A 9769-nucleotide genomic window follows, 5' to 3' on the forward strand; every position below is an offset into this window, starting at 1 on the left:
AAAGGGCTGGGGATATAGCTCAGCAGCACAAGCGCCTGCCTGGCAAACGCCAGGTCCCAATTTCGATTCCAGGTACCAAAAAAAAAAAAAAAAAAGAATAGGAGCAGGAGGGCCATGCATTAACATGACAGGGAGGAGAGTTGATAGCAGTTCACTGCGTGCTCCCCAGGTCCCTGAGGGCTTTGTTAAGCAGAGCTTCAATCTCAGTACTGGAACATCTACCTCTAGATTTTTACATGAAATCCAAAAATTTCCATCTTACTTAAGTCCTTGTTACTTCTGGTTTTCTGTCACTCTTAGCCAACTCTAATTCAAATTCATCAGCGAATGACCGGTACATCATCCCCCAACTCAGGAAACATATACCCTCTCTATGTGTCCATTAATCTTCTATACGTATATCAGGGATAGGCATAAATTCCCTAGCATCTGTCTCTGACCACTCGAATGCACATTTTAAAATGACTCTTAAAGGTGTAGTTCCTTAAATAAAGCCCCTTAAGTACAGTTCTTCATGATCAGAAGACCTGCAAAGAGACAAGTTACCTGTGTCATATTTATCCAAAGTGCAATGATAGGCTGGGCATAGAGGCACATGCCTGTAAGCCTAGCATTTGGGAGGCTGAGGCAGGAGGACTGTCAATTTGAGGGTAGCCTGAACTACATAGTGAGTTCAAGGCCAGCCTGAAACTATGTAGTGAGACCCTGTCTTTAAAAAAAAAAAAAAAAAGCAATGGGTAAGCAGATAGGACAACCACTGTAGACATTCCTGTCCAAAGTAGGGGCAAATAGCCAGTGCAGTGGTACATGCCTGTAATCCTACTCGGGAGGCTGAGGCAGGATGAATAAAATTTTGAGGCCAGCCTGAGCAACTTACTAAGAACCTGTTTTGAAATAAAAAATATACCAGGTTGGAGATGCAGCTTAGTGTGAGGCCCTGGGTTCAACCTTCAGTGTTATGGCTTATGTCTAGATGTCCCCACAAAGTCTCATGTGGTCACAGGTGGGGCTTTTCAGAGGTGGCAGGACCTAGGGTGTATGATCCTGGGGTTAAATGTATGGTGCTGGGATTATGAATGTATGATGCTGGAATTAAGGGTGTAGGATTCTAAATTAGTCCACTGATTGGTTTGGCAATGGCATAGTTCTGGGTGTGGATAATGGGAAGACCCACCCTGGATGCGGGTGATACCACCCAAAGGGTAACCTGGATAGATGTAAAAGGGCAGAAAGGTGGCAGGCCGGCTGCTGCTTCTTCACTCCGTCACTGCTTTGCTGCCTTCTGCCTGTCATGAGCTGTTTCTCCTCTGTGATGCGCCTCTGCCATGCAGCCCTGCCTTGGAACAGCTGACCATGGACTGACACTTCTGCAAACTGTGAGCCAAATAAACTTTCCTCCGTTAACTCTGGGTGTCAAGTATCTCAGCAACAAGAAAGTTAATTAAGATACTATTGGAGTCAGGGGTTTGCAAGGGGAACAATTTAAAACAGGACACATAATTTAGAAGATTATTTTATAATAGTTGCCCACAGAGTTTAGTACAAAGGAGTATAGGAAATCTGTCCACACACTAAAGACCTAAAGAATCCAGCTGAGGGCCTAGATTCCACAACAATGCCCTGCATGGTTTCAGCTGAAGATCTAGAGCCCATAACAATGCTGCCCATGGGTCCAACTGGAGGCCAAGAGCCCATGACAATATCTCACGCAGGCCTGTTTCATGGATCTGCACTGGGAAGGCCCAAAGGTCAGTGGTGGAAGCTAGAAAGTGTGTGCCAATGGGATGAAGTATCTGTGCTAGCAGGCTGAGGGATCTGCACTGGAGCCAGGAAACGATGCTCAAAGTAAGGACCAGAGCTCCCGCAGAGTGAACAGTAGCCATTCTCAATGACAAAAAGGTCCCGAACTCCTTCAACAATGCGAATAGCCAAGTTCATCCGGAAAGCCAGCATGACAAGCTTCTCCAGAAGAACCAACAGCACCAGAAGAACCAACAGCTCCCTACAGCTTCCCTAACAGTTTCTCTCTTTCTTCAATTCTCCTTTTTATTTTGTTGCCAACATTCCCCGGGTGAGTGTCCACACTGGTTCAGTTCAGCTGGATGCTACAAGCTGACCACCAGTCGTCAATCCACCACAGATACACAGTAGCGCTAAAAAGGGGAGGGATACATAACAGCCACAAATGAGTCACTGGTCCATAGCAATTTTAAAATCCAGCTCGCAAATGTAAATTCCTTGATTAGGACACAAAGCCAGTTCAGGCTATGAGGCCAGGCTGGCCTTGAATTTCTGACAATCCTCCTGCCTCAGCATCCTGAGTCCTGGGATTACAGGCATTCACCATCATGCCTGGTTTATCCATGGGTTTTGAATTTGCCTTTGGTGCTGTTAGTTCTGCCCTCTGAGTCAATCTTCCTTTGCATAAAAGGCAGCTCACGTTTACAGTTGTATAGTTTTTACAGATTATATCCAACCAGTACACATTCTAGGAGTCAGAAGACATCTTTCCATTTAGTACTGGTTCTGACCCATTCAGCCCAAGCTGGCCGTGTTCCTCTGAACACTCTTACATATACAGTATCTCTCTTCTTGTGCATTTCTTCGGGTTCACTGTATTACAGAAAGCTACCCTTCCCCAGGAGGCTGAGGCAAGATGATGATGGCATGTTTGAGCCCAGCCTGAGCACCTTAATGACTTAGAGAGATTCTGTCTCAGAACAAAAAATAAAGAGCTAGGCTGGAGATGTAGCTCAGCACAAATGCCCTGGGTTCAATCCCCAGTATGGGGGAGGAGGATGCTCTTAAAAATCTTCAAGATAAGCCCTTCTCTACTTGGGCTTCTTGCAGAGGGACAGGGCCCTAAAGCTTCTTAGAAAATCTATTGGTGCCAGGGAGATAGCTCAGTGGCACAGTGCCTGCCTGGCAAGTACAAGGTCCTGAGTTCGATTCCCAGTACCACAAAAAACCAAAAAACTAAAAACCTATTGTTTGGTTGAGAGTATCCATAAATCATAGCCTTAAAGTAGAAAACCTGTTGTCTAATTGAACAGTACTTTGAAGTACCATTTCAATTCTTCTGGTTGCTGTTTGATTTGATTGTGTGTGTGTGTGTGTGTGTGTGTGTGTGTGTGACTGAGGATTGAACCCAGGACCTTTACACTGAGCTATAGCCCCAGCCTACATTTAATTTATTTTATTTTGGTGGTGTTGGAACTTGAACTCAGGGCCTCTCACATGGTAGGCAAGTGTTCTTCCACTGAACTATATCCTCAGCCCCTCTGGCACTTTTTACTAACAAAAAATTATTTTGAGATGGGTCTCACTCAGTTGCTAAGTTGCCCAGGCTGGCCTCAAACTTGTGATCCTCCTGCCTCAGCCTCCAAGAGTACTGGGATTACAAGCATGTGCCACAGGCCTAGTGAAAGTAGGTCTTATTTCACACTACTAAGTTGATTTATTACACAGTAAAGTAATGGGAATATCCCCTTTACAACCAAATCTCTCAGTAGAGTTGTCTATTGTCATCAGTCTCTCATTTCATCTCATCTCTCTTTTTCTCTGTTTTTTGAGACAGGGTCTCGCTCTGTAGCAGAGGCTGGCCTCGGACTTGTGATCCTCCTGCCTTAGCCCAACAGAGTGCTGGGATTAAAGACCAGTGCTACCAGCCTGGCTCATCATCTCTATTTTTTATTCCCCACTTCTTCCTCTAATCTGGACTTGCCCTAGGAATCTTCAAAGTGACAAGTACATTTCTGCATCATGATGAGGTCACTAATGGCTGGCAGCCTCTAGGAAGCTTCAAGAAGACAGCTGGTCATAGAAGGACGATGGTAGGGGCTGGGGATATAGCTCAGTGGCATAAGCAACTGCCTGGCAAGCGGAAGGTCGTGAGTTAGATCCACAGTACTGGCGGGGTGTGGGGGGAGAAGGCCGATGGTAGGATGAGAGGACTGGGACTTTTAGCCCCATACCCTAACCTTCAGGAACGGGAGCAGGACTGAAGGTTGTATTGGCCTGTGACTTACTCAGTCGTGCCTATTTAACAAAGTCTCCATAAAACCCCCACAGGATTGGGTGTGGTGGGCTTTGCCTATAATTCCAGCACTTGGGGAGGCTGAGACAAGAGGATCACAAATTGGAGCCCAGCCTGGGCAAGTAGTGACCTAGCAAGATCCTTTCTTTATAAAAATAAATGAATAAAAGTGGGTAGGGGAGGTAGCTCAGTGGAGAGGTCCTGGGTTCAATCCTCAGTACCCCCAAAAATAAAAAATAAAAGGATCCAATAGACAAGAGGTCCAGATAGCCAGTCAAACATAGATGGTGGTACAGAGGGTACGGAAGCTCTGTGCCTTCCCACCCCATCCCTGGCCACCTCTTCATCTGGTGCTCACTGGCATCCTTCCTAACATCCCCTATAACGAATGAATTTAATAAGTAAATGGCTCCCTGAGTCCTGTGAGCCCTGCTAGCCAACTGATCAAATATAAGGAAGGGGAACCCGGCGTGGTGGCGCACACCTGTAATCCCAGCACTGGGGAGGCTGAGGCAGGAGGATCGTTGCGAGTTCGAGGCTGGCCTGGGCTACAAAGTGAGCTCAAGGCCAGCCTGAACTGCATAGCGAGACCCTGCCTCAAAAGACAAAAAAGAAAAAAAAAAAAAAAAAAAAGGAGGGGTTTGTGGGAGCCCTGACATATGGCCAGAAGGTCCAAAGCATAAGTAAGACACACAAGGCTTGTGGTTGGCATCCAAAGCTGGGGGCAGTCTTGGGACTGAGCCATCAGTCTGTAGAACTGAACTAGAGGACACCCAGCTTGATTGGTTGCTTAATGTGTGGGAAAAGCTCCCCACACACTGGGTCATTGAAATCTTCTGTGCTGATTGTTAAGTGAAAGTATAGGAGAAACAGAGTTTTTTCTCCCCTGTATTCTCAGACCACCCTTCCATCTTTCAAACTTGAAAGTGTTCTCTAAAGTCAATGAGGTGGCCGGGGACATAGCTCAGTGGCACAAGCACCTGCCTGTCAAGCACAAGGTCCTGAGTTCAATTCCCAGTACCAAAAAAAATATAAATAAACAAAGTTAATTATGTTGGGCCAGGGATATAGCTCAGTGGTACAAGTGCCTGCCTGGTAAGCATAATGTCCTGAGTTCAATTCCCAGTACCAAAAAAATAAATAAATAAAGTCAGTGGTGGTGAAGTTGTTAAATCAAATAGACACCTCTTAGATTTGTCATCCTAGCAGTATTTAACATTAAGGCTCACTCCTTCCTTCTTGAGTGACTCTCTTCTCTAGCTTTTATGGTATATAATCCCAGGTCTCTTCCGTCCTCTCTAGTCACATTTTAGTCTCATTTGTAATTTCACCTTCCTCTTATCAGTCACTAAATGATGCAGTTGCTCAAAGCTTGGCCCCAAGCCATCTCATCTCATGTTACAACCTCTCTCTAGCCATTTCCTTGGTTTTAATTCCAACTGATATAACATTGGTGACAAATATTTATCTCAAACAATTCTATCTGGTGGTATGGCCAGCCACCTTCTTACCATTTGTACTTGGGAGGGTTCTTAGTTGCACAGACTGGCTTTGGCAGATTTGAACAGAAATATATTAAAAATCCACAGGATCACAGGACGGGCAGAGCACAGGGACTGAAGTTAGTCTAAGCAGCCAGAAACAATAACCAAAGCTACACCACAGCTGGTGAGGACAACAACATTGTTCTCAGCAAAGTGACATGGTAGCTAATGCCAAAGCACCACAGCCAGCCAGTGGATGCTGCCCCTAGAAGCACTGGCACTGTGGCACCTGGAGAGATTCTCTTGATGCAGCTGTCACTGCTGCCAGAAAAGATTCTCTGAGGTTCCTGTGTCTTGGTGTCATAGCTTCCTCTTTAAAGTTGGTTCATGTTGCCAGGTATGGTGGTGCGTGGCTGTTATCCCAGCACACTGGAGGTTGAGGCAGGAGGACTGCTGTGAATTTGAGTCCAGCCTGAACATCATAGTGAGACCCTGTCTCAACTCAGTGCATCTAACTGTCAAAGAGTGTAGACCATGGCCACTAGCCTAGCTGCAAGGGATTCTGGGAAAATAAATCACCAGCATTTTTACATTCCATTGCAGAAGGCAGACTCTATTTCACTCCAATTATTCATAAGGTAAGGAATTCTCCAACATAATGACTTTCAGATGACATGCATACAAAAACAATGAAGATGTCGAGTCTGTATCCCCAAGGCACCTCATTCTTAACATGACAAAGCTGGATTTATTATCTGTTTTGCAGAGGCAGGTCTGGTACCGGGAATCAAACTCACAACCTTGTGCTTGCCAGGCAGGCGCTGTGCCACTGAGCTATATCCCCAGCCCCTGGATTTATTAGCTTTGTTGCCCTCCTACTCTATGGGTATGGGCTGATCAGATCCTTTTTTTTTTTTTTTTGATCAGATCCTTTGCATACTTGTGGCAGAGGAACAATGGCACAGAAAGAAAGACAAAAGAAATAAAAGATATCTGATCCTGTCTTTTTTTTTCTCAGTGAATAGAACCACGATCCATCCAGTTCTACAAGCCAAAGGAAGCCATCTTTGACTCTCCCTTCTTCATCCCCATAGTCAAGGTGTTATCACTAATATTTCTCCCTCCACTTCTTCTAATCTCACTTTTCCCCATATCTGTTTCTTCCACTCTAGTTCAACCTACTCCCTCCACCCAGCCTCCTAAGTCTCACCATGTAGCACAGCAGCCTGGCCAGGGACTCCCAATCCTCCTGCTTTAGTCTCCGGAGTGCTGGGATTACAGATGTTTGCCACCACACCCAGACTGTGAAGGTTCCATCATCTTTTAGCTGGACCACTGTAATCTACCTTGCCCTCCCTCTAATTTATGCTCCATGCATCATCTTCTCAGAGTGTTTACCTCATCATGTCACACACACCACACTCGGTTTAAAATATATTAGACTGCCTGGCAAGTGCAAGGTCGTGAGTTCGGTTCCCGGTACCGGAGAAAAACCAAAACCAAAAAATAAAAAATAAAAAATAAAATAAAGTATATTAGTGGTTCTCAGCATAGCTCACAAACCCAAGATGGTCTGATCCCTGCTTACGTCCCCTCACTCTACATTACAGCCTCATCATCCTTTATTGCTATGCTCTTTCCAACCAAGCACCTTAGTATCTTTTGCTCCTTCTAGCTGGAAAACTCCTGACTGTTCACATCTTTGCCTATTAATTCCCACTCCAGATTTCCAATCAGGTATGCTGACTAAATCAGGCACTGGTGGCACATGCTTATCATCCCAGCACTTGGGAGGCTGAGGCAGGACAAGTGCCACGAGTTCCAGGCTAACCTGGGCTACACATAGTGTGTTCAAGGCCAGCCTGAACTATATAGTGAGACCCTGTCTCATTTTTAAAAAAAGTCTGTACTCTCTCACAGTACTATGTACATTTCCTTCAGGTTTATCCCAGTTTTGAATTATACATCTATTTGATCTATCTCCCCAACTAGAGTCCTGTGAAGACAGAGGCCAGATGCATGTTTTGCTTACCATCCTACTCCAAGAGCCTACAGCAAACATTCTAACCATAATAGGTCTGAAGAAGTTGCTGTTAAAAATGGAATGGAAGCCACGCGCGGTGGCGCACGCCTGTAATCCCAGCACTCGGGAGGCTGAGGCAGGAGGATTGCTGCAAGTTCAAGGCCAGCCTGAACTACCTGAACTGCATAGTGGCACCCTGTCTCAAAAAAAAAAAAAAAAAAAAAAACAAAATGGCGTGGATTCTCTCCCTTAAGAATTTCAACTGAGGCCGGGTGTGATGGCGCATGACTGTTATCCCTGCACTTGAGAGACTGAAGCAGCAGGATTGCTGCAAGTTCAAGGCCAGGCTGAGCTACACAGTGAGGTCAAGGCCAGCCTGAACTACATATCAAGACCCCTGTCTCAAAAACCAACCAAACAACAACAAAAAGAATGTGAACCAAAAAGACAGAGTTTAAGAGAACAGGAGGTTATTATGGAGCACCGGCTTTGAGAACCACAAACTTTTCAAGCTAGGAGAATGAAAGTGACAGGGAAAACTCTCACCCATGCTTCGTCTCGACAAATAGTTTCTTACCAGCTTGATGAGCTCTCTTGAGAACACATTTGTAGAACTCTCCTGCACATTTTAGTTCACTAACCCCGAAATGAAAAGCCTTGTCCCTGGCATAGTGGTACAGCCTATAGGCCCAGCTACTCTCGAGGCTGATGTGGGGATCACTTGAGCCCAGGAACTAGAAGGAAGTCTGAACAACACAGTAAGACCCTTCTTTCAAAAACAAAACTTTTGCTATAATGACTTTCAGCGTTTTGTTTGTTTGAAATGGGGGGGGGGGATTGAACCAAAAGTCTTTGCAATGAGCGACATCCGAAGGCTTTTACAATTTTTTAAAACTTTAAGACAGGGTCTGATAAACTGCCCCTGCTGGGCTTGAACGTGCCGTCCTCCTGCCTCAGCTTCTCAGAGAACTGGGATTAGAAGCATGCACCACCACTCCTGGCTTGTGCGGTCTTTCCAGGGGAACGTTCAATGAGCGCGCTTGCACAGCAGCTGATGCCTGGTGGTTTTCAAATACTTTCCTCTCACCTATTCAAAGTGTGCCCGAACCACTTCTGGAATAATAAAGAAGTGATCTTAGAGAGACTTGAGCCTAGCTTCTATCCGCACAAAGTACGGTCCTCAAAGTGTACCGCTAATTATTGATGAAACCAAGGTGACAACGTTTGTCTAACATGTCTTAATTAAGACACAAGATCCCGGTACTTGCCCTACCCCCCAAAAAAAGACACAGGAGAGGAATCACTAAAAAATTAAACGTACGTTTTGAAAATGTCTCTTTTTTTCCAGTTTTATTAAAATATGGCACTTTTCAGTACCGGATTCCAGCATAAGGTGCTAGGAAACTAGTTTATGGAATTTGGAATACCACAACGAGAACTCAGTGATTTACTACTTTAACAAATATATAATCCGATGTCTATTCTATCAGAGACACATTATCTCAGTCGAGAAGCTTTGATGTACAATGAATTTTTGTATTTGGAAACACACAATCTGCTTTTACTAATTTTACACTAACTAAAAGTTACGTTCTCTTATCTCATTCTATCTGGGTTTTGCTCTGCGAATGAAATGCCTGTGACCGCAGAGGCTTATTCACGGTTATCCCCGACTAAAATAACTGCTTCAATCAAGGGGAAAATTCTGTGGAAGCGGCTTCTATTTGACGTCGTTCAACTTAAGTACAATAATGTCACATGCACTTACACAGTAATTGCGGGCACGCCTAAGTCCCTCCCTCTTTCCTAAACCAAATTCCCCACATCCTAGAAATCCAGCCCTTCTGCCCTCCGGAGGCGCCTTTCCCAACGTAAAATACATTTTAAAATTTCAGCTCCTGACTAAAATAATGCTCCGCAGCCCCGTGCGAGGGAATCCGGGCGCGGCGCGCCTCCGGAGGGTGCAGCGGGGTGTGGGCAAGGGCAGGGGGAGTGGGCGAAGCTGCTGGTTGGTGCCTGAAATCTGTGCGTTGCCCCTTTAATTGTGTCCCCAGCCCTCGGGCGTTTCTGTCCAACGCCCACGTCAGCAAATACCTTTTGTTTCTCTCACGTTGGGGCTACTCGTTTTAGGGCGCCAAGGAGCGGCTTCGGGAGTGGGTCCGGCCCCCGGAGAGAACCAGGAATCGGCCCCGGCCCTCGCGCGGCCGGCCGGGGCGCCAGGGCCCG

At 45.7% G+C, this 9769-nt stretch overlaps 1 long non-coding RNA gene across 1 annotated transcript in view; it reads right to left on the reverse strand.

Annotated features, from left to right (window-relative positions):
* LOC102023550 overlaps positions 1–9724 on the reverse strand; it is a 74234-nt gene extending 64510 nt beyond the window's left edge. Inside the window, exon 1 of the long non-coding RNA XR_001236053.1 lies at positions 9638–9724. This is a non-coding gene — a long non-coding RNA (uncharacterized LOC102023550). The remainder of the gene's footprint in view (positions 1–9637) is intronic.
* Between the last annotated feature and the right edge of the window lie 45 nt (positions 9725–9769).

The sequence above is a fragment of the Chinchilla lanigera genome, unplaced genomic scaffold (assembly GCF_000276665.1).
Source record: "Chinchilla lanigera isolate Chin_1 unplaced genomic scaffold, ChiLan1.0 scaffold00051, whole genome shotgun sequence".
In the NCBI taxonomy this organism is placed as follows: domain Eukaryota; kingdom Metazoa; phylum Chordata; class Mammalia; order Rodentia; family Chinchillidae; genus Chinchilla; species Chinchilla lanigera.